Source organism: Amblyraja radiata, chromosome 14 (genome assembly GCF_010909765.2).
Source record: "Amblyraja radiata isolate CabotCenter1 chromosome 14, sAmbRad1.1.pri, whole genome shotgun sequence".
Lineage (NCBI taxonomy): Eukaryota > Metazoa > Chordata > Chondrichthyes > Rajiformes > Rajidae > Amblyraja > Amblyraja radiata.
In genome coordinates this window covers 51,281,497-51,306,605 of record NC_045969.1, presented here as the reverse complement: position 1 = coordinate 51,306,605, position 25,109 = coordinate 51,281,497, and the positions used below count along the sequence as shown (strand labels likewise).

The following is a 25,109-nucleotide window of genomic DNA, read 5'->3' as shown; positions in this document are numbered from 1 at the left end:
GGGTTCCTCTTGAATCCTTTCATCCTCACCTTAAACCTGTTGTCTGTTTCTTGATTCCTCTACTCTGAGTACAAGACTGCATTTACCCTATCTATTCCACTCATGATCTTAAACACCTCTATAATATCACCCCCTCATCCTCCTGCACTTCAAGGAATAGAGTCCTAGCCTACTCAACATCTCCCTATAGCTCAGGCCCATGAATCCCGGGAACATCATCATAAATCTTTGCACCCTTTCCAGCTTAACGACATAACTTGCACAGGTATGTGTAGAGACCCAGTTCCCTGAGTCTGGTAACAAGTTTGGAAGGGATGCTGTTGAATGTCAAGCTGTAATCGATGAACAACAGCACGATATATGTGTTCTTTTTGTTCAAGTGTCCAGTGCAGTGGGGAGCCAGTGAGATTGCATCCCCTGGTGATCTATTGTGGATATTGATCTAGTGGCTGTCTTGGATTTACTAAAGGAAGATAAGTTGCTGTGGACATAATAAAGCCAAATGTGGACCCACCTGTAGATTTCCCAGAAATTGTCTATTCCCAGAAATAGCTGGGCATGTTTGAAGCAGTGATGGAGCCAATGGGGTTATGACTCATTGCTGACCAGCTTCCATTTTCAGTGATTGCCTCTCAGTAGACTTTGTTTTGATTCCAGACTTGACTGGCTGCAGACTTGGGCGTGCATATCTCTGATGATAAAGGATACTTTGGTTGATTGATCTTTCCTGGTCCGAGAACACTGATGCAATTATTCAGCGCCTCTACTTCCTGAGAAGATTACGGAGAGTCAGTTTGTCAAGGAGGACTCTCTCTAACTTCTACAGGTGCACAGTAGAGAGCATGCTGACCGGTTGCATCGTGGCTTGGTTCGGCAACTTGAGTGCCCTGGAGCAGAAATGACTACGAAAAGTGGTAAACATTGCCCAGTCCATCATCGGTTCTGACCTCCCTTCCATCGAGGGGATCTATCGCAGTCGCTGCCACAAAAAGGCTGGCAGTATCATCAAGGACCCACACAAGGCCACACACTCATCTCCCCGCTACCTTCAGGAAGAAGGTACAGGAGCCTGAAGACTGCAACGACCAGGTTCGGGAATAGCTACTTACCCACAGCCATCAGGCTATTAAACTTGGCTCGGACAAAACTCTGAACATTAATAGCCCATTATCTATTTATTTGCACTTTATCAGTTTATTTATTCATGTGTGTATATATTTATATAATGGTATATGGAAACACTGATCTATTCTGTAGTCATTGCCTACTATGTTCTGTTGTGCTGAAGCAAAGCAAGAATTTCATTGTCCTATCAGGGACACATGACAATAAATTCTCCTAACTTATTTCCCTTACTATCAAAAACTGACACAAAGTGCTGGAGTAACTCAGTGGGTCAGGAAGTCTCTCTGGAGGACATGGGCAGGCAACATTGCAAACTCTCCCTTTCTGCAAGTCAACCACATCTCGGGTTCAATGCTGTCAATTGGTCGACTGAGGGGTGGGATAGTGGTGCTGCTAGTAAAGCCATTACCTCAGCTCCAGCAATCTAGGTTTACTGATATTGAGTGCCTTCTGCGTGGAACGTGGATGGAGAGTGACATTGTGGTTTTCCACCGGGTCCTCAGGTTTTCTCCCACATCCCATGTGGTAGTTAATAGGTTAATGTGTCACTGTAAATTATCCTGAGTGTGGTAGAATCTTGGAAGAGCTGCCAGGGATGTGGGGAAAATAAAAAAGGGTTGATGTACGATTGGTGTAAAGGTGCTTTATGGGTCATGCCTATTTCTGTGCTGTATATCTCTAATAACTATGACTCCTAATACTATCATTGATCTGAATCTACAGAACAGAGACGATGGCAGTGTTAAAAGTGTCTTATCTAACTCTTTTTGATACTCAGCGATTTGTGAGATAACCATTGAACTTTATTGGCATTTTCAAAACCCACCACTTCAGCATTTTCTTTAACATTTGCCCCAGTTACGCTTTACTCATATTATAGCCATATGAGTAATAATTTTGTAGGGCAACTTGTATTGAATATTTCCGATCTCTCAACTGGCAAACAGTTTGACAACTTTTGTTCTCAGTTAGTTGGGACCAGTCCCTTCTTACCTCATGGACTTTGCTTTTTAATCTCCCAACTTTAATTCCTAATTACTGTTTTTTATTCTTGCATCAAGTCTACGTACATAGTGGGTGCTTTTACAAGTTATTCTTTTATCATTATATTTAATTATTATCCAAGTTATTCTCAGAATAATTATTATGGTACACTCCATGTATACTGATGTAAGGGGATTGGGCATTATTTTATCAAGCCATTAGCTCTAAGACAATCTGCTGGGGATGGTTAAAATCATCCAGAGCACTGCAGTGCTCTTTCATATGAGATTGTTTTGATATTTCCACTTAATGCTTCAATTGTATTTTATTGTCACCTGTACCCAAGTACAGTGAAATTCAGTTCAGTGACAATACTGATATACATTAGGCACAATCATTCTAAGTATAAGAGTGGAAGATAGTAGACCATACTGAGGCTGTATACGAGTCACCACCTTTCAGGCACCATCCTGTACCCTTCGTCTGAACTTTTAACAAAATGTTAGTCTTAACTTATTGTCCTGGGGGCAGCAATAGGTTGAAGTAGCAGGGGTTGGCCTGGCCAGGCCAGACAACATGTTGATGTCCTCTACCACTGCTCCGCCACTCTGTACCACTGCAGGCCATGTCCTTTCCTCATGCTCAGTCACTTGGGGCGGTGCCCAATCTAATGGATCCTGAGTCTGCTTCAGGGCCTCCAGCGGCTCACTCTACTGACTTGACTACTCCGATGTTTTCTCGACATCGGACCGTGAGCACGCCAACTTTTGCCTGCAAGGGCCATCACTCAGCCTCCGTGTCCCGGGGCACCTCCCGCATCCAACACAGAGCACCTCAGAAAGCCTCCAACTGTGTGGGTGGTAAACCCCCAGCCTGCTCAACTTTCAAGAGAACTAGACTTAGTGTGGGTCCCATGTTCACACGGGAGGGCTGGTCCCCCCAACGCAATATTCCACCTCTCCACCAATTCCAATATCGGTGGCCAGTGGAGGGGGGAGGGGGGCGGGGGCTTTCTGGAGCACTGGTATGGGTGCTGAAGGGACTGGTCTTCAGTGGGCTAGTATGGACATTGTGGGCCAAATGGATTCTTGGGGTGGCAGCTCAGTCCCTCAAGCCTGATGTGCTGGTAGCTCACTCACGGCTGGTGGGCAGGCAGTTGACTCACGGCTATTCCTTGAAATTCCATTTCAAGCAGGGTGCAAGGCCACCAAATTCAATTCCATTTTCCTACCATTTCAAGCAGGGTGCAAGGCCACCAAATTCAAGTGCAGTTTCATACCACTTCAAGCAGGGTGCAAGGCCACCAAATTCAGGTGCAGTTTCATACCATTTCATGCAGGGTGAAACCACCATAAAACCACAATAAAACCACACAAAACACCACACCCACAGTTCAGTAGACATTCAGTGTGTCCAGTTGATTCACAGCTCAGAGTTGTGACCTCTCCCTCCCCCATTATGCAGAGACTGAGCCACACCCACACTGCCGGGTTTTATAATCCCAGTGGGAGGGGGGAGGGTTTCTTGAAATATTGTATGAAGGGTATTGAATTTGACAGTGTTTCGGCAAATTTAAAGTGTTTTGGATATACCAATGACTTCATCTATTTTGATGGCTCTAATTTCCAGAAATTGATTATCTCAGGACAACTCACTGGGTTACAGCCATGGCAGCATCAGGGTGAATGGAGCCAACAGCAAGGCCATGAGAAGGACACTTTCAAAGGACCAATCCATTGCGGTAATCGACCTATTCACCTTTTTGGAGCATGGAGGGCATTTCTTAATTCTCAATGGACCCTATAAAAATAAGCACTTCCTATTGTGGCCCATTTTAACACACCCAGTTGAATCCGATAATAGGTTTTGAAATCCCTGGATAATGTAGAGCAGATATTACCTTGTTATCATCTTATGGACCCCAATAGGAAGTGCTTATTTTTTTATAGGGTCCTTGGAGCATTTTAATCCTTGTGCACTTGTTTCCTGTGGTCATGAGGTCTATTCATTCCAGGACATTGTCAAAATGATGGTAGAAGTCAGGCAGTAAGTCCCACTTCAAGAATTTCTAAGAATTACTGCCCATTTAAACAGCTCTCAAAACAAGTCCAAACTTAAAAATGTGGGAGGAATTCAGCCGGTCAAGCTCTACATCTGTGGAAAGAGAAACTACTCAACTTTTCAGATCAATTACCCTTCCACAGAACACTGATAGGTTGAGATTTTAGATTCCAGTATCTGTAGTTTTTACAGTTATAAAAAATGAATGCCCAGACCAGACTTTAGGAGCATTTTCATTATAGTCGTGAAATCATTCACCATCCTAATATTGCAATGGTTGTATCTCTCTAGTTGGTGTGTCGTACATACATAGTACTCAGAACTGATACCAAATATTTGGAAAGGTTTGCATAATTTCTATAATGTCCTTGAGACACCTATTAGTGTGTTATGTGTTGCTGCTCTTAAATTTATTTAATTCAATTTTAACATTAATTATTCTAACAAAGTCTGATTCTGTTCTATTTAATTCAACTCTCTCTCACCATTCTCAATGTTTTCCCCCAAAACCGTGCTAAAAACATCACCCCCACCGGTTCCTTTTAACCACCTTTATGAGGATGCTCATGGTAATACAATTTTGCAAATCCTCTTCCTTTGCTACTGACAACCCTTCTACTGGAACTTGTTCCAGGCCCCAAATTATGAAATATGTCACCCTTGAACAACTCTGGATGCTCATCAGTCTTCCAGATTATCTTGTCTTTAATCTGTTCAGAACATCTTACTGGAAGCAATCTAGAAATTACCCATCCTTAAGATTTGTTTTGCAGTCAAGTACCTCCCTGCCCAATATCTCTGATGCATTTCTGTCTTTCTCATCAGTTTCAATATATACCACATGGGGTGCAGCAGCATCTATGGAGCGAAGGAAAAAGGCAACGTTTCGGGCCGAAACCCTTCTTCAGACTGATTGGGGGTGGGGGGGCGGGGAGAAGAAAGGAAAACGGAGGAGGAGCTCGAAGGCTGGGGGATGGGAGGAGACAGCAGGAGGGTTGAGGAAGGGGAGGAGACAGCAAGGACTAACAAAATTGGGAGAATTCAATGTTCGTGCCCCCAGGATGCAGATTCCGCAAGCGGAATATGAGGTGCTGTTCCTCCAGTTTCCGGTGTTGCTCGCTCTGGCCATGGAGGAGACCCAGGACAGAGAGGTCGTATACGGAGTGGGAGGGGGAGTTGAAGTGTTGAGCCACCGGGAGGTCAGGTTGGTTATTGCGGACCGAGCGGAGGTGTTCGGCGAAATGATCGCCCAACCTCCGCTTGGTCTCACCGATATAGATCTGCTGACATCTAGAGCAGCGGATGCAATAGATGAGGTTGGAGGAGATGCAGGTAAACCTCTGTCGCACCTGGAACGACAGCTTGGGTCCTTGAATGGAGTCGAGGGGGGAGGTAAAGGGACAAGTGTTGCATTTCTTGCGGTTGCAAGGGAAAGTGCCCGGGGAGGGGGTGGTACGGGAGGGAAGGGAAGAATTGACAAGGGAGTTGCGGAGGGAGCGGTCTTTGCGGAAGGCAGACATGGGGGGAGATGGGAAGATGTGGCGAGTGGTGGGGTCACGTTGGAGGTGGCGAAACTGACGGAGGATTATTTGTTGTATGTGACGGCTGGTGGGGTGAAAGGTGAGGACTAGGGGGACTCTGCCCTTGTTGCACGTGCGGGGATGGGGAGAGAGCAGTGTTGCGGGGTATGGAAGAGACCCTGGTGCGAGCCTCATCTATGGTGGAGGAGGGGAACCCCGTTCCCTGAAGAATGAGGACATTTCAGATGCCCTGGGTTGGAACCTTTACCTCTTTACCTCCCCCCTCGACTCCATTCAAGGACCCAAGCAGTCGTTCCAGGTGCGACAGAGGTTTACCTGCATCTCCTCCAACCTCATCTATTGCATCCGCTGCTCTAGATGTCAGCAGATCTATATCGGTGAGACCAAGCGGAGGTTGGGCGATCGTTTTGCCGAACACCTCCGCTCGGTCCGCAATAACCAACCTGACCTCCCGGTGGCTCAACACTTCAACTCCCCCTCCCACTCCATATCCGACCTCTCTGTCCTGGGTCTCCTCCATGGCCAGAACGAGCAACACTGGAAATTGGAGGAACAGCACCTCATATTCCGCTTGGGGAGTCTGCATCCTGGGGGCATGAACATTGAATTCTCCCAATTTTGTTAGTCCTTGCTGTCTCCTCCCCTTCCTCAGCCCTCCTGCTGTCTCCTCCCATCCCCCAGCCTTCGAGCTCCTCCTCCTTTTTCCTTTCTTCTCCCCCCCCCCCCCCCCCCCCCCCCCATCCCCGATCAGTCTGAAGAAGGGTTTCGGCCCAAAACGTTGCCTTTTTCCTTCGCTCCATAGATGCTGCTGCACCCGCTGAGTTTCTCCAGCTTTTTTGTGTACCTTCGATGTTCCAGCATCTGCAGTTCCTTCTTAAACACCACATCTGAGTTGTTTTTGTTCCTGTCCCAGAAGCCCATACACCTTTTCTCACCAACTTTCACTTTTTATTCAGTTTTTTTTTTACCACTTTGTACAGGTATTTTCATTATTATTGCTAAAAAAAACCTAACCTCTATCATTGATTAAAATATCCCAGTGTTATCACTCTCTACCAGACTTATCCAAGGAAAAAACGATCTCAGAAGATACATGTGGCCGTTTCCACTAAGTATGGTTAAGAGATACAGTGCAGAAACAGGCCCTTCGGCCCACCGAGTCCGCACCGACCAGTGATACTCACACACTAACACTATCCTACACAGACTGGAGATAATTTACTATATTACCAAGCCAATTAATCTTTAAACCTGTCCATCGAAGGAGTGTGGAAAGAAACTGGAGCACCTGGAGAAAACCCACACAAGTCACGGGAAAAAAGCACAAACTGCATACTGACAGAATCCCTGCCCCAATGAATGCTTCTTTAATATTTAAAAGCAACATGCTGAGAGCACTTTGATTTGTTTTGAATGCAACCTGGAAGGATTGGGAAACCCATGTAACCACCTTAGATACACAGTCGTGTATAATTGCAGTTGTGGCCAAACCTTGGAATACAAATTTCATCAGCGGCACATTTCAACAGCGACTGTCAGGAATGTGTGACAAGCACACTTTTCCAGGCTCTAACTGTGTACCTTTAGCAGAGGGGGCTTGACAGTGCCCTCTGACCTTGTTAAACCCTTAGTTGGAATTAATATTCTGCTCACATTATCCTACAATCTCAGCAGACTATCATGGAACACAAACTGCACCTAGTATTTTGGCACTCTGAAATCACATTGTATTCAGCCCTAGTGGAGTACACATGGTGTGTTTGTAAACTCGTTGGTAAATATTTCTGAAGAATGCAGGGTTTGTGTATTACAAGTTGTGCTCACAACTCATGAGATTTATGTCTTGGAGATCCTATAAAAAAAATTTTGATGACTGTAACATTGTTAAATTGTAATAAGTGAAGATATGATAAAGCAAATGTTTTAGGCAAGAATAGGAAGAAGATTGTGTATTCACAAAATGCTGGTGAAACTCCGTGGGGCAGGCAGCATCTCTGGGTAGAAGGAATGGGTGACCCTTCAATCTGAAGAAGGGTCTCGACCCGAAACGACACCCATTTCCTCTATCCAGAGATGCTGCCTGCCCCACTGAGTTTCACCAGCATTTTGTATCTATCTTTGGTGTAAGCTAGCATCTGCAGTTCCTTCCTGCACAGATCAATATGCCTCATCCATAATTCATTGATGACTCATGATAATGGAAACAACTTGAAATAATACAACAAAATGAGTCACAACAAGATACCATCTGAATATCCTCCTCGATCAGAAGTGAGGAAATATAAATAGCTGACTAACCGGTTTTCTTAATTCATGCAAAATCACTTGAACTTTGCCACATTCTGATGGAGACATTGGAAAGGAAAATATTGCAGAAAAGGGAGTAATTTGGGATCTAAACTTGAGAAAATAATAAAGCAAACTCAAATGGGACTACTCCAAATAGGAGTAAATCCTATCTCGAAGAGTGTTCTCCAGTAGTTGCCCTACCACTGAAGTGAGACTCACTGGCCTACAGGTGATCTCCATTATATTCATAAACAATGGAACAACATTGCCTATTCAAACTATGGTCAGTTAAATTGTCACCACGGTATTCCAGGAGGTATAGTAATGCACTTGTCCTTACTGGTTTTGCAGTGTAATTAGTTCACCAAAAGCTTGATAGAAAAGAACAACATAGGTTGGATGGAAATAAAGGAAAGATGAGAGCAGTCAAAAGTAGCATTGAGTATGCATGAAACAATTATGGGGGGCGGAGCTCAGAGAGGTACTAATAATGATGAATCATTTAGTGATTTAAATATTAACTAGATTAAAATATATTTAATATTTAATATATTAAATATTAAACACTGGTGATATTAATATGCCACATATCTGAGCGGGACGGTGGCGTAGCAGTAATAGCTACTGCCTTTTAGCGCCAGAGACTCTGGTTCAATCCTGACTACAGGTGTTGTCTGTATGTTCTTAAAGATAGCGGTCAAAGGATATGGGGAGAAGGCAGGAACAGTACTGATTGTGGATGATCAGCCATTATCACATCGAAGGGCCGAATGGCATGCACCTATCATCTATTGTCTGACCTGCTTGGGTTTTCTCCGAGATCTTCAGTTTCCTCCCACACTCCAAAGACGTTTGTAGGTTAATTGGCTTGGTATAAATGTAAAATTGGCCCTTGTGTGTGTAGGATAGTGTTAGTGTGCAGGGATCACTGGTCGGCACGGACTCGGTGGGCCGCAGGGCCTGTTTCTGCGCTGTATCACGAAACTAAACATCGATTGGACAACTCAAATTGACCAAGGTAGTTTTGACGGTGAATCTAAACAAAGGTATGAAGACAGGATTATCCAAAGCAATTGGGGGAAACAAGATAAAAATATACAAGAAAGCAAACAAGAATAGCAGACATTTTGGAGACGGTTCATAATTCTCAACAAAGATACGTGATGTTGAATAGCAAAGACCCAAAGAGGAAACATAATTCATTCATAGTTAACAGGATATTAAAAATAATACAAATTGAAAATATGGCAAACGCTGAAGGTTAAATATCGGCCAAAAAATGGGAAAACTTTAGAAATCTAGCAAAGGCTACGCAAAAAGGAAGCTTGTAATTTTTAGAATAAACAAGCAACAAATATAAAATCAGATGATAAATGCTTCTAGAAAATTGTAAAATGGAAGATGTGACTGGGGAAATAATTGAAAATAAGGAAATGGCAGAGGCATTGAAGAAATATCTGTTTTCACAATGGAAGGCATTAAAACATTAAAAAATCCCAAGAATAGTAGAAAATTAGTATCAAAGTGACAGAAAAAATTAATACAATCATTTTCATTACCATCTCGCATGACCTGTCCTGGGCCCAGACCATAGATGTAATCACGAAGAAGGCCCATCAGTTTTTCTACTTTCTTAGAAATTTAAAGAGATTTGGTATGTCTCTGAATAACAAATCTTTACAGATGTACTGTGGAAAGTATCCTGACTGCATCGTGGCCTTGTATGGCAATTCCAATATACAGGAACACATGAGGCTGCTGGGAGCAGTGGACTCAGACTAGTCCATCATGGGCACGGCCCTCCCCTCCATCGAAAGTATCCACGTGAATTATTGGCTCAAGCCGATAACATATATCAAAGTATCCCCACCATCAGGCCTTACCTGGATCAGGGGTTGTTCCAGGACTTTCAAATGTGGACAGGACTTTCCACTTTCGACTGTGTGTCTTCTAGTTTTTTTTTGAGGGTGGCACAGTGGTGCAGCGGGAGAATTGCTGCTTTACAGCGGCAGAGACCCAGGTTTGATCCTGACTATGGGTGCTCTCTGTATGGAGTTTGTACATTCTCCCTGTGACCGCATGGGCTTTCTCCAGGTGCTCTGGTTTCCTCTCACACTACAAAGACGTACAGGTTTGTAGGTTAATTGGCTTTGGTAAAATTATGAATTGTCTCTGATGTGTAGGACGGTGCTAGTGTACGGGATGATCGCTGGTCGTCGCGTTGTTGGTGGGACGATGGGCCTGTTCCACGCTGGACCTCAACAAGGGGCTGAAGACGGTTTAAGTAAATGGACAAGGTAGTGGCAGATATGACATTATCCATGGGAGGTAAAATAGCAAGTGTGCTAATTTATACACGAAACACCGAAACGTAGCATGCAGGTAGAGTAAGTAATTAAGAAAGCAAGTGGAATTTTGGCTTTTTTTTGGCAAGGGGATGGAGTATTCAATAACTGTGTCGGATGTTAGCGACTCCATAGCTGGAGCCATGTTCAGCTTGGTCTCCATATTTAGAAAATATAGAAACTATTCACGGAAGGCTCGTCAGGTCGGTTCCTGGGGTGGTGGGGTTGAGAAGGCCTTTCCTCATTGGAATAATCTGGCCTGCTATGCATTCCACCCTCCCCTCATCCCACTGAGGGTAAATATTTCAGGTATCCCTGCTGTGTGGACATCTCCCTGTAAAACCCTGCACCTTTCTATATGCTCTTCTTCCATTAGAAACCTTTTCAAAACCTATGTATTCATCCTTTAGTTTAATGACCCTGTTCAAGAGGTGGTAAAGCACATACCTCGCAGTACAAAGTGCCATATAATAGAGAGATATATAGAGGCAACTGATTTGTCTTTGGCTGCCAATGCTAAAAGTGGCAATCTACCATATTCACTCCATTAAACTGCATGGAAGACAAATTTCTCCTCAACAATTTCAGATGAGACCATAATTAAATGAATATTGCACCGGTTTAATAAAGAGACAGGAAATAATAAGGAATGGCTCATATTCAAAACCCAACCTCAGTTGAATACATAAAGCTGCTTTCTCAAACAGTTTGCATGCAAATTCTTAAAACAAGACAATGATGCATTCAGACATGACCTAAATAAACTTTTTAAATCATTTAGCTGGTTATACAAAGTGGCAGATACAATGCCAGCTGCTTCACGCATCTCCGAGAATTAGTCGTTCCAGAATCATAACCTAGAAATTAACATGTTCCCATCAAGGTTTCTTTCAAGCTACAGCAAGATTTTTTTTTAATGAAAGCAAAGAATTGGCCTTATACAGGGAAATCTTTGTTCGTTATCAAAGAGCTGGACAAGAATATTAATTTGAAAAGCAAAGCTTTCAGCTGGAGTATGCAAGTATGTGCTTGTGATTCACTGCCAGATCTCAAACGCATTGCTTTAGGGAAATCAGATGTTCCCGTGCATAAAGTGGTAAATTAGATCACAAGACCTTGCCATTATTATGGCTACCATATTAGCTGGTTGAAAAATAAAATTGCATTTATGTAACTAGCCTTTAGCAGAGAAAACAACATTTTCCCAGAACACAAACAAACCAAAGACAAGGATACCAAGCCAAGGACAAGAATATATTTGGAGTAGTCACCAAAACTTGGTGTTTTTGGTTTAGTTTACTATAGAGATACAGTGGGGAAACGGGCCCTTCGGCCCACCGAGTCCGCAGCGGCCAGCGATTCCCGCAAACACACGAGGGACAATTTACACGTATACCAAGCCAATTAACCTACAAACCTGTATGTCTCTGGAGTGTTGGGGGAAACCGAAGATCTCAGGGAAAAGCCACACGGTCACGGGGAGAACGTCCAAACTCCGTACAGACAGCACACATAGTCAGGATCGAACCTCAGTCTCTGGCACTGTAAGGCAGCAACTCTACCACAGCGCCACCGTGCTGCGCTAGTTGGGAAATAAAGGAGGAGAGAAGTGCAACATTGCCACGTGTTTTAAGGAGGCACTAGAGTGTCATGGAGTTGGTGTTAGCAATATTGTGGTGAGGTTTGAAGATATTAGCTTTGCAGTTCTGAATGATCAGTTGAAGAAAACCCCTGTTCATGTTAGACCAGATGTCAGAGACAGTGGAGGGATAGAAAGAGAGGTAATGATGTAGCAATGGTGGTCATCAGAGCACTCTTTATAAAAAAAAGCCATTGCTAGGAGCAATTTGAAGATGAGGAATAGACAGAGGTGAAGATCGATTTTTGGAGCACATCAGATGTATAGAGTGACACAGGGTGGAAACAGGCACTTCGGCCCAACGCCCACACCGGCCAACATGTCCCAGCTACATGAATCCCACCAGCCTGCATTTGGCCCATATCCTTCCTAACCTGTCCTATCCATGTACCTGTCTAACTGTTTCTTAAACATTGCGATAGTCCTCCTCTGGTAGCTTGTTCCATACACCCAGCACACATTGTGTGAAAAAGTTACCTCTCAGATTCCTATTAAACCTTTTCCCCTTCACCTTAAGGTTTGCAGAAAAATATCAGTCAGAACAGATACAGTGCATTCAGAAAGTATTCAGACCCCTTCAAGTCCGGGATCTGTTTGGGCCACTCAAGGACATTCACAGACTTGTCATGAAGCCACTCCTGCGTTGTCTTGGCTGTGTGCTTAGGGTCGTTGTCCTGTTGGAAGGTGAACCTCTGCCCCAGTCTGAGGTCCAGAACGCTCTGGAGCAGGATTTCATCAAGGATCTCTCTGTACTTTGCTCCGTTCAGCTTTCCCTCAATTCTGACTAGTCTCCCAGTTCCTGCCACTGAAAAACATCCCCACAGCATGATGCTGCCACAACAATGCTTCACCGTAGGTATGGTATTGGCCAAGTGATGAGCGGTGCCTGGTTTCCTGCAGATGTGACGCTTGTCATTCAGGCCAAAGCGTTCAATCTTGGTTTCATCAGACCAGAGAATCTTGTTTCTCATGCCTTTTGGCAAACTCCAAGCGGGCTGTCATGTGCCTCTTACTGGGGAGTGGATTCCGTCTGGCCATTCTACTATAAAGGCCTGATTGGTGGAGTGCTGTAGATATAGTTGTCCTTCTGGAAGGTTCTCCCATCTCCACTGAAGAACTCTGTAGTTCTGTCAGAGTGACCATCGGGTTCTTGGTCACCTCCTTGACCAAGGCCCTTCTCCCCCGATTGCTCAGTTTGGCCGGGCGGCCAGCTCTATGAAGAGTCCTGGTGGTTCCAAAGTTCTTCCATTTAAGAATGACGATGGCCACTGTGCTCTTCGGGACCTGCAATGCTGCAGAAATTGTTTTATACCCTTCCCCAGATCTGTGTCTCGACACAATCCTGTCTCGGAGGTCTATGGACAATTCCTTCGATTTCATGGCTTGGTTTTTGCTCTGACATGCACGGTCAACTGTGGGACCTTATTTCGACAGGTGTGTGCCTTTCCAAATCATGTCCCATCAATTTAATTTACCACTGGTGGACTCCAATCAAGTTGTAGAAACATCTCAAGGATAATCAAGGATGAACCTAAGCTCAATTTTGAGTGTCACAGTTAAGGGTCTGAATATTTATGTAAATGTGATTTCAGTTATTTCTTTTTAATTACTTTGCAAACATTTCTAAACACCTGTTTTCGCTTCTTCATTCTGGGGTATTGTGTTTAGATTGATGATGATAAAAAAATAATTTAATCCATTTTAAAATAAGGCCGTAACGTAACAAAATGGGAAAAAAGTGAAGGGGTCTGAATACTTTCTGAATGCACTGTAAATAGATAATGACTGGACATATAAGGAACGAATCAGGCAAAGGCAAATGATATAAATGCAAGTTGCTATTCAGTGTTGGTGAGGTATCTGTATTAATTGGGCAAGTCCACAGATGACATACAGCAGCCATTGAAAGGCCAGCTGATCAAAATGTTGGATCAGCATGTTCCAGTAAGGAGGAAGGATAAGGGAAGGGAAGGATACGGCAAGGTAAGGAAACCGTGGATGACCAAAAAGGCTGTAAGTTTGGTTAGGAAGAATTGTAAGGTTTAAGAAGGTGGCATCAGATGGGGGTTATGAGTAATATAAAGCGAGTAGGAAAGAACAGCAGGTGATTAGAAAGATCAAAAAGGGCCATGAAATGCCAGATTAAGGAATATCCCAAGGTTTTATATACATACGTTAAAAATAAGAAGGTGACCAGGGAGAAGGTAGGACCGCTCAAAGATAAAGGAAGCAATCTATGCTTTGAGGCGGAGGATAGGTGAAGTACTAAATGAGTACTTTGTGTCTGTATTCACTGAGGAAAAGGACTTGGAGAACAGCATGATCAACATGGAGAATACAAATATGCCAGGGCAGATTGAGATCGAGGAGGTGGTGCTGAGGCTCTTGAAGAACATTAAGGTAGATAAGTCTCCAGGGCCTGATGGGGGAGGAGATTGCGCGGGCCTTGAATAAGATCTTTGTTTCTTCTCTGGCCACAGGTGAGATCTTGGAGGACTGGACTGTGGCCAATGTTGTTCCTTTGTTTAAGAAAGGAAGTAGAGAGAATCCAGAATGCGATAGGCTGGAAGCCTCACTTCAGTGGTAGGGAAACCATTGGTGAGAATTCTTTGAGATAGGATTTACTCCCATTTTGAAGAGAATGACTAATTAGTGAAAGCCAACATGATCTTGTACGTGGCAGGTCGTATCTTTACCAATTTGATTGAATTTTGAGGAGATGACAAAGGAGATTGATGAAGATGTTGTACACATTACAGCAATGCTCTTGAAAGGTCATTCCTGGTAAGCTGATCCAGAAAAGTAAGATGAACTGGATTCACGATGACTTGGTCATTTGAATTTATATCTTGCTTTGTCATAGAAGACAGAGGATTGTGGTGAAAGGCAGATATTCTGGCTGGAGATCTGTGACCAGTGGAGTTCTGCATGGATTTGTGCTGGGAGGGACCTCTGTTTAGCTTAGTACAGCATGGAAACAGGCCCTTCGGCCCACCGAGTTTGTGCCAACCTATAACCACCCATACTCAAGTTCTATCCCACACACTTGCAGAATTTACATTTACAGAAGCCAATTAATCTACAACACCCACACGTCTTTGTAGTGTGGGAGGAAACCGGAGCATCCGGAGAAAACCCACGCGGTCATAGCAAGAATGTATAAACTCTGTACAGACAGCACCCGAGATCAGGATCAAGCCCGGGTCTTTGGTGTTGTAAGGCAGAAACTCTACCACCGCGCCATCCCCGCTGATGTTTGTAATATATAAATGGCCTAGACGTAAATGTAAGGTACACAAAAATGCTGGAGAAACTCAGCGGGTGCAGCAGCATCAGGTGCAGCAGGACTCGGAGCGGAGGCAGCGGTGGCCCGACTCGCTGAGGCGGCGTTCCAGCTTTCGGTAGCGGCGACATCACTACGGAGGTCCGCTGGACTGGAGGGCGGCATCTTTGGCCTGGATCGCCTCAGCGCAGAGGGAGAACAAGGAAGGAAGAGACAGAGACTAAGACTTTTGCCTCCATCACAGTGAGGAGGTGCTTGGTGAACTCACTGTGGTGGATGTTAATTTGTGTTTATTGTATGTTTTGTTATTTATTATTATTGTGTATGACTGCAGGCAACGAAATTTCGTTCAGACCGAAAGGTCTGAATGACAATAAAGGAATCAAATCAAATCAAAATCAAATCAAAGCATCTATGGAGCGAAGGAAATAGGCAATGTTTCGGGCCGAAACCCTTCTTCAGACCGGAAAGACGTAAATGTAGATAGGTTGGGAAATATGTTTGCTGACAACACCAAGAGACGGTAAGGAATGCTGTCAGAAGTGCGGAATATAGATCAGCTGCAGAAATGTGTGGAGCAATAGCAGATGGAGTTTAACTCGAGTAAGTGTGAAGTATTGCACTTTGGGGGGTGAAATGTAAGGAAGGAGTGTGCAGTTACTGACAATAACCTTAACATCATTGAAGTGCAGAGAGGTCTTGGAGACCATAACTCACTGAAGGTGGCAGCACACGCAGATAGGGTAGTAAAAAAGGCGTATGGTATGCTTGCCCTTGTTGCTCAGGACATTGAATATAAGAGTAAGGAAGTCTCTATAGGACTTTGGTTAAGCCACATTTGGAGTATTGCTTGCAGCTCTGGTTGCCCCATTACAGGAAAGATGTGGAGGCTTTGGAGAGGGTGCAGAGGAGGATTACCAGAACGCTGCATGGATTAGAGGGTTTCAGCTACAGGGAGAGGTTGCATAGTCTGGGATTGTTTTCTCTGGAATGTCGGAGATTGAGGGTAGACGTGACCAAAGTACATAAAATGATGAGAGGCTTAGATAGGGTAGCCAGATACGATAGTGGCCTTTAAGAGGCTTTTAGATAAGCACATGGAAGTGCACGGCATAGAGGGATATTGATCAGACACAGGCATATGAGATCAGTTTAACTAGGCATCATGTTGGCACATTGTGGGCTGAAGGGCCCGTTCCTGTGCCATACTCTTCCATGTTCCATGTTCTATGTAACTCAGCACTGAGGGTTTTGCTCTAATTTCTCATTTACGTGTGGAAATATGTGCTTAGATATTGAAAGCAGTCACAAGGATAGGTGACAAAGCACCCTCTATATTAATTCTCAACTCTCCTGCCCTGCAAGATGCATTATCAGCAGCTGAGGACTGTGTGGCCAAATTCAGTTCCAAGTCCATTTACAAACTTGGAGAGGACACCACCATGGGAGGCCAGATCTCGAATAATGACGAGATGGAATACAGGAAGGAGATAGAGATGTGGTGATACATGATAAGCAAATACTGTTTAGTGCAAGGTCAAACCAGTGAAGTCTGATCAAAGATAGTGCGAGGGTTACCAAAGAGACAGATAGTAGTTCATCAACTCATCACGAATGATACTAGGCAGTCAACAAACAGCAGGGCAATCTTGGAAGTTCACTATGTTGATTGTCTTAATCCTGTCTCCCTTCTCCAGCTGGTCAAATTGTTATCCCAAGGCAAATCATGGAAGCAAAGGTTTCTAAGCATATACTCCTCCTACGTTTTGTTCGTTGACTTTAGCACTAAATACCCCTAAACCAATCATTTATTTAATCCATTCACTCCATTCAATAGCAAAAAGGCGTGCAGCAAGTCCAGTCTTTTCATAGCCTGGAATCCAAAAGGGCAATTGTTAAACAAAGGGCCCCATTCCTTTATCCACTCTGCTGCAATGAATAGGCCTGTTTTGGCTCGTGTTCCTGCTGTAATGTGACTTCCGTAAAGAATTTCAAACCACCATCCATTGCCAAGTTGACACAGCTAAGACAACTTCATACTGCCAGCTGATTGTAACCTTTCAAACCACAAAATATTAAGAATCCTTTTATGTTTAGTTTAGTTTAGAGGTACAGCACAGAAACAGGCCCTTCGGCCCACTGAGTCCACACCGACCAGCGATCCCCGCACATTAACACTACCCTATACACACCAGGGACAATTTCGATTTAAACCAAGCAAATTAGCCTACAAACCTGTACGTCTTTGGAGTGTGAGGGGAAACCAAAGATCTTGGAGAAAACCCACGCAGGTCACAGAGAGAACGTACAAACTCCATACAGTCAGCACCTATACTCAGGATCGAAACTGGCGCCCTAAGGCAGCAACTCTACCATTGTACCAACGTGCTGCCCATATCGTAGCACATTTTTTATCAAATGTGGACCTAGTAACTCTTACTTGGAATAATACTTGCAGTAATTCTTACAATAATTACAGAAAGAAATAAAGATTAAAAAAATAATTTGGGGAAAATCTTCCACAAAAAACTGTGGAGTTGTTATTTCCATGGTTAAAGGCAAAACTTCCTATCCGATTTGGGAGACCTGGATAGTAAACATTAAACATTCCAATCACAACTACTGGGCCATTCCAAATGACTCCAAATGACATCAACAACAATGAACTACTATAAAACAGCAGCTTGAGGAATTTTGCTTTAGGCAATGGTACAGTTGGAGGCCTCATTTAATCAAATGTAGACCAACTCTTGGTGAACTATTTTACAAAAGAACTCCACCCCAAAAAAAATGTTATTAGCTCATCAGCTGTACAAGCATTTACAAAAGGTTTTTGGAAATAATGTGTGACATATTGCAATCATAGTGGGTAACAGAAAAAGCCATCATCCTTCATGAAACCCTGTGATATATGACAATCCAACTGTGTTTCCACTGATGATGAGAATGAAAATTACAGGAATACTGCAATGATTACCATGGAATATGTGTGTGTATATTTCCTTCTCGCTAAAACTCAATCCAATATTTGAGACATCACGTGTAGGAAAGAACTGCAGATGCCGGTTTAAATCGAAGGTAGGCACAAAATGCTGGAGTAACTCAGCCGGGGAGGGGCAGCATCTCTGGAGAGAAGGAATGGGTGACGTTTCGGGTTGAGACCCTGCTTCAGATTTGGGACTTCTTCTCTGCATAATGTAATGCCGACCTCCCTACTATGAAAACCGTATCATGTGAGTTCACCCTAGTACAAGTGTCCAGTATAGGGAGGTTTCATGGCAGTCGGGTCACGACCCATGACCCGTACTGTTGCTACGCTACGCCAAGTGGAGTACACGCGATGAACTGCAGGTAGGCACTTACCATTGTTTCCAGCGTAGCGGGCCCGTTAAAACCCGCCGAAAATGTCACTTTTTGCGCTATAAATAATCATGGAAATCGGGATTAGCGTGTGAGACATTTAACCTACTTCAGAATTCCAAAAGTGAGGAGAAATGACGGTAGATAGAAGCGAGAGCTGAAGGGACAACAACAGCCAAAGTGCTTGGCGAACATTGGCCGTTTGCTCGCTGCATTTCATCAACACTAAGGCATTATTTGTGTTTTTTCTTGATTCCTTTGGCATCTAAAAAGTTTCAGAAGTGATATATCTGGCTGTAAATTTTTTAAATCGCCCATGGTTCTCAAGTGGGTTTTTACATACAAAAGGAAAACGCCTCTGAAGCAAAATTTACAGCCAGATTTATCACTTCTGAGACTTTTTAGATGCCAAAGGAATCAAGAAAAAACACAAATAATGCCTTACTGTTGATGAAATGCAGCGAGCAAACGCGATAATTCCCAATATTTTAAATTCCGATATCTGCCCGGCCTATGTTCGCCAAGCACTTTAGCTGTTGTTGTCCTATAAGCTCTCGCTTCTCTTTACCTTCATTTCGCTTCACTTTTGGAATTCTGAAGTTGGGTACATGTCTCTCACGCTTACCCCGACTTACACAATTTTTTGCAGTTCAAAAATTGGCGTTTTAACAGGTAGGAAAGTACGTGTTTCTTGCATTAATAACATATACCGGAAGTTACGGATGTCCTCCAGATGGATTGAGCGGCTCCGTGCGTCACGCCCTATGACCCAGTGACCTTACGTGCAACCACCCTATAGTTATGGTTATTGTCAACCCAGTGTCATTCCTGACTCCACACTATTTATATTCATTCCCTGTACCAGTATTTGGTCCATAACTTCGGTGGCACGGAGATCCATGTCCTCTTCCAGGTGCTTCCTAAATCTTGTGAAAGTTTCCGCCTCCACCAACCCCTTAAACAGTTTGTTCAAGATTCCATCTGGCCTCTGCGAAAAATAAGTCTCCTCTTGGTCCCTCATCCTATATTTAGTCCTGGATACACTTGCTGTGGGATTAGAGTTGCCAACTTTCTCACTCCCAAATAGGGGACAAAAGGTGGCGTGCTGCCGCGGTGTGGGCGTGGTGCTCACCCGGGATGAAGTGAACCGTGGGAGGAAGCGTAGAGGGAGAGACTTGTGAGGAATCTTGCAGGAGGCGAGATGGACATCAAACGGCCACAGATCCGATGAGCCGGTTGATAAAATCTCAGAGCTGCTGCTACCTGCTGTGACAATTCGCCATGTGTTCGCTCCTGCGGGGGTTGGCACTCTTTAAGGGGTGTCGGTGTTCAGGGAATTGGTGAGTGCCCCGACCGAACAGGGGCGGTGGTGGGAGTGGGGGTGGGGTGGGCGGTGGAGAGACACCAAACAGATTTTATAATTAAAACGTGGAAATTAAAAACACTCCCAGAGGCAGAGAACTGAAGAGGAGAGAGAGGGATGGGGTATGGGGGTGGGGGAGGGAAAACTAACCCAGAGGATGAAAACCCACCAGCGCCTGGACACTCTGGTGATGGTAAGTTAGGTGTGTTAAATGCATTTTCGACTTACGATATTTTCGATTTACAATAGGTTTATCGGAACGTAACCCCATCGTAAGTTGAGGAGCACCTGCTAGTAGCAGTCGAGTATGAGACAAGGGCGGTCCCGTATGGGAGAAACCAATTTGGCCAAATATACGGGATGTCCCGGTTAATACGGGACAGTTGGCAACCCTGTGTGGGATGAAACGTCTTGCAACTAACCTACCCATGTCCCTCGTAACGTTATGTACCTTTATCCGGTCCCTGCTTAGCCTCGTAGCTCCAAGAGAAACAAGCACAGTGTCTCCCCTTCACCAATATTCAATTCAATTCAATTCAATTCAATTCAACTTTAATGTCATTGCACAAATACTGAGTATGGGTACAACGAAATGCAGTTTTGCGTCAGTCCGTAGTAGTGCAATATAGAAATTTTTTTAAAAGAGGATACAGAACAATAGAAAATGCAAAATAATTAAACAATGGGGACGGAGGGACCGGAGGAATCTATCGGCGGGACTCCGAGTTCAGCAATGCGATGGTATGATTGTAGAAGCTGTTCCTCATCCTACTGGTACGAGACCTGAGGCTCCTGTCCCGCCTCCCTGATGGGAGGAGGGCAAACAGTCCATGATTGGGGTGGGAGGGGTCTTTAATGATCTTCCCAGCTCGTTTCAGACACCGTTTTCGGTGGAGGGCATCCATGGCAGGGAGCGGGGCGCCGATGATGTGCTGCGCGGTTTTCACCACCCGTTGTAGTGCCTTCCTGTCCGCAACAGTGCAGCTGCTGTACCATACCGTGAAGCAGGCGGTCAGGATGCTCTCGATGGTACACCTGTAGAAGTTGGTCAGGATCTGGGGGGACAGGTGGGCTTTCTTGAGCCTCCTCAGGAAGTAAAGGCGTTGCTGTGCCTTTTTGACCAGCTTGGAGGTGTTGAGGGACCAGGACAAATCCTCCGAGATGTGTACCCCGAGGAATTTGTAGCTGGAGACAATATGCATCATGAGGAGGCAACATCTTGGTAAATCTCTTTTGTACTCTCTCCAGTACAATCTTTTCCTTCCTTGTGAGGCAACCAGAACTGCACACATTACTCCAGCTGCACCCTAACCAACATTTTATGGATTTGTACCATAACCACCCTGAACCATATATTAAAATATGGTGCTTGTTTTGTCATGCAATTGTTTTTATACGTTTTAACTGGAGCAGCTGTTTTGGCTGCTCTTCATTTCTCAGGCCTCACAGACAGTCGTTCTCCATTAGTCCTCCTCATACACAGCTCAAAACCTGAAAGCCAGTGGCATGTTATTTTTGCAGATAGCGCCTACCTGGTCAATTCTACTGCAACGTCCAAGCTTTGCTTCCTGCCGGGAACAGTGGCTGGGTTCAAGTAGTGTGTAATGCTGGATATGGTGCAAGATCTGCGGCTGCTGCAGCACAGTCTCATGTGACTTCAGGCAATGATGCTCAGCTTATTCATTCACATCTTCATCTTCAGTACAGGCTGCACTAATCGCATAAGAGAACCCTGACTAATTACTGATCATTGATGCACCACTCGTATCACATGATACCAGCGTGACACTGCTTGCTTTCTGGTAGTTAGTTATTTTTGTCAGTTACTGAATTAACCCTCTGGATGCTGCCACAGACAGACGGAATATATAGTTTGTTGTAAGTTCTTCGACAAATACCATCATATGAGATCTGCAATGCATATATAACTGCATTCATAGACCATTTTTTCTCAAATAATCTCCATTCCGTTTAGAGTTCAGTCTTTAGTTTAGTTTAGAGAAACAGCACAGAAACAAGCCCTTTGGCCCACCGAGTCCGCACTGACCAGTGATCCCTGCACATTAACACTATCCTACACACTAAAGGGCCTGACCCACTTATGCGACGTTTACAGGCGACTGCCGGCACACATCATAGGTTGCTGAAATTTTCAACATGTTGAAAATTCAGCAGCGGCCAGAAAGATGCTACAACTCTTTGGAGACCTCACGACCATACAGGCGACCCCTGGCGACATGTGACCATACAGGCGACCCCTGGCGGGTGACCTCTCACGACCATAGGAGACCTCTCACGACCATACACCTATGGTCGTGAGAGGTCTCCAAAGAGTCGTAGCGTCTTTCTGGTCGCCGCTGAATTTTCAACATGTTGAAAATTTGGGCGACCTATGACGTGTGCCGGCAGTCAATAAACAATAGACAATAGGTGCAGGAGTAGGCCATTTGACCCTTCGAGCCAGCACCGCCATTCAATGTGATCATGGCTGATCCCCATATCCCCTGACTCCGCTATTTTTAAGAGCCTTATCTAGCTCTCTCTTGAAAGCATTCAGAGAACCGGCCTCCACCGCCCTCTGAGGCAGAAAATTCCACAGTCGCTTGTAAAGGTTGCGTAAGTGGGACAGGCCCTTAAGGACAATTTTTTACATTTATACCAAGACAATTAATCTACAAACCTGTACGTCTTTGGAGTGTGGGGGAAACCGAAGATCTTAGAGAAAACCCGTGCAGGTCACGGGGAGAATGTACAAACTCCGTACAGACAAGCACCCGTAGTCAGGGTCGAACCCGGGTCTCTGGCGCTGTAAGGCAGCAACTCCAGCACTACTCCACCATTTCTCATTTGCTTAACTGGTTATTGGTTTCACAACCAATAGACACTATTCCCAAGTGGGGTGTCGTCCTATGCTTATTTAATCAGAGCACAGCCAACGCTATGTATATAATATAAACATCTTTATATATTTTAAATGTAAATCTTGGATATATCTTTAGTAGGAATTGGTTTGAGTTAGCTGGTCATCAAATAGTTGAGGTTTTCAAGCTTATGATACCAATTTACTTCCTAATTTTTGTGTAAATCACAAATGAATATTTTTAGCACCATTCATGCTGCTCAGGGTTGTGCATGCCTTGGATTGAGAGGAGCACGCATTGAAGGCACCTGCCAATCCTGCCGACTCTGAAATGGCAACTTTCTCGCCTTAGTCAGCCTTGAGGATGCAGATAATCCCATGCCACGTGTTAACCATTGACAAGAATCTTGCAAGTCGCGGTAATAAGAACACCCAGAGTGGAAGCAGAAGATGTTAGAATAGGTGGAGGGGGATGAAGCTGAAAATAGGATAAGGGGGAGGAAGAAGAGAGAAGATGGATTGAGAACCCCACCATGGCCTCACTGTCAGGGTCAAATTGACAGTGTAGGAAGGAACTGCAGATGCTAGTTTACATTGAAGATAGACACAAAAAGCTCGAGTAACTCAGCGGGACGGGTAGCATCTCTGGAGAGAAGGAATGGTCGACGTTTCGGTTCGAGACCCTTCTTCAGTCTGAGAGTCAGGGGAGAGGCAGACACAGAGATAAAGAATGTAAGGTGTAAAAATGAGACATCAAAGCGGACGAAGGTCAAGGAAAATGTAGAATAGATCACTGTTAGCTAGGAGAAGGTGACAACAAAGATATAATGTGATCAAGAGGACAGTCAGACTGGTTGAAGAACTAGGATGGGGGAGGGATGGAGAGAGAGGGAAAACAGAGAGAGGGAAGTTAGAGAAGTTGATATTCATACCGCTGGGTTGTAAGCTGATTGCTGTTCCTCCAATTTGTGTTGGGCCTCACTCTGATAGTGCTTCACTTTCTATGAGGAAAAGCTGAAAACGCTTTTCTCAATGATTGTGGTAATTCGAATAATAATTAGAACTGTTGATGATCCTATTACAGACAATTCAAATCTGTGCACCGACTAGATTGGACCCACGTGACAGCCTGCACTTTGGCATACTGGACATAGTTAGTGCTGGATCACAAGGCCATCTGGTAAAATCATTAATTAGTGAAATTAAGTGAAAATCTTCTAGTCTTCCGCTCCAACATCCTGTTTAAATTCACACAGCTACCAATTAGTGACACTCTCAACTCAATATCAAAAATTCTCATCTGCCCATATGTTGAAATGATTAGCTAATTTATAAAGTAATTTTACAGCTGCTACAATACAGCCATCCCCATGGTTTACATTGTACAAAGAAGAACAAGCAAACACACACACAGAGAATACCTTGATTAAGGTAGCATCTCTGGAGAAAAGGAATCGTTGACGTTTTGGGTCGAGACCCTTTTTCAGACATTCTTTAAAATCAGCATCTGCTGTTCCTTTAGTCTTAAGAAGGGTCTCGACCCAAAACGTCGCCCACTCCTTCTCTCCAGAGATGCTGCCTGTGCTGCTGAGTTACTCCAGCATTTTGTGTCTATCTTTGATTTAAACTAGCATCTGCAATTCTTTCCTACACATCTGCGTTCCTTCCGACACAAGGATGGAGTATCGGGTAACTAATTGGGAGTTTGGATAAAATGGAACATATAACCAGTTGCTAACGGACAGGGATCAGTGCTCGGCCTCAACTATTTACAATCTTCATTGAATGTCATACAGTACTAAAGCAGCCCCTTTGGCACAAGTTGTGCACGATCTGCACATCCACATTAATTGGAGGATCTACATGTGTTGCAGCCAAATTTGCCAATGTTACTACAATAGGTAGGAAAGGAAATTGTGCAGCCACAGAGTGTGCAAAAGGAAAAATTTGGGGGATCTCATGTTTAGGGAAAGGTGGGATGAACCATTTTGTTTGGAAGAATGGGTAAGCCAAGAATCAATCAATCAATCTATCAATCTATCAATCTATCCATCCTACCTCTACCTCTACCTCTATCTATCTATCCATACATAACTAACTCTGATGTTTTCCTCTTCTGGTTTGCGTTGTTTTTACATTTGCGCAAACACAGTATCCGATAGTGCTACGTTTTTCGCCACCTTACTCGCCATTCTCCTGTGCTGCAAGTGCAACACGTTTTGTACCGATCGGTGCTATATTACAAAAGTTATTAAGGTT

At 44.1% G+C, this 25,109-nt stretch overlaps 1 protein-coding gene across 1 annotated transcript in view; it reads right to left on the bottom strand.

Annotated features, from left to right (window-relative positions):
- Positions 1–21,579, bottom strand: part of rab9a (RAB9A, member RAS oncogene family) — a 49,129-nt gene extending 27,550 nt beyond the window's left edge. The window contains exon 1 of the mRNA XM_033033343.1: positions 21,523–21,579. The gene's annotated coding sequence lies outside the window, so the exon portion shown is untranslated. The remainder of the gene's footprint in view (positions 1–21,522) is intronic.
- Positions 21,580–25,109: the final 3,530 nt, after the last annotated feature.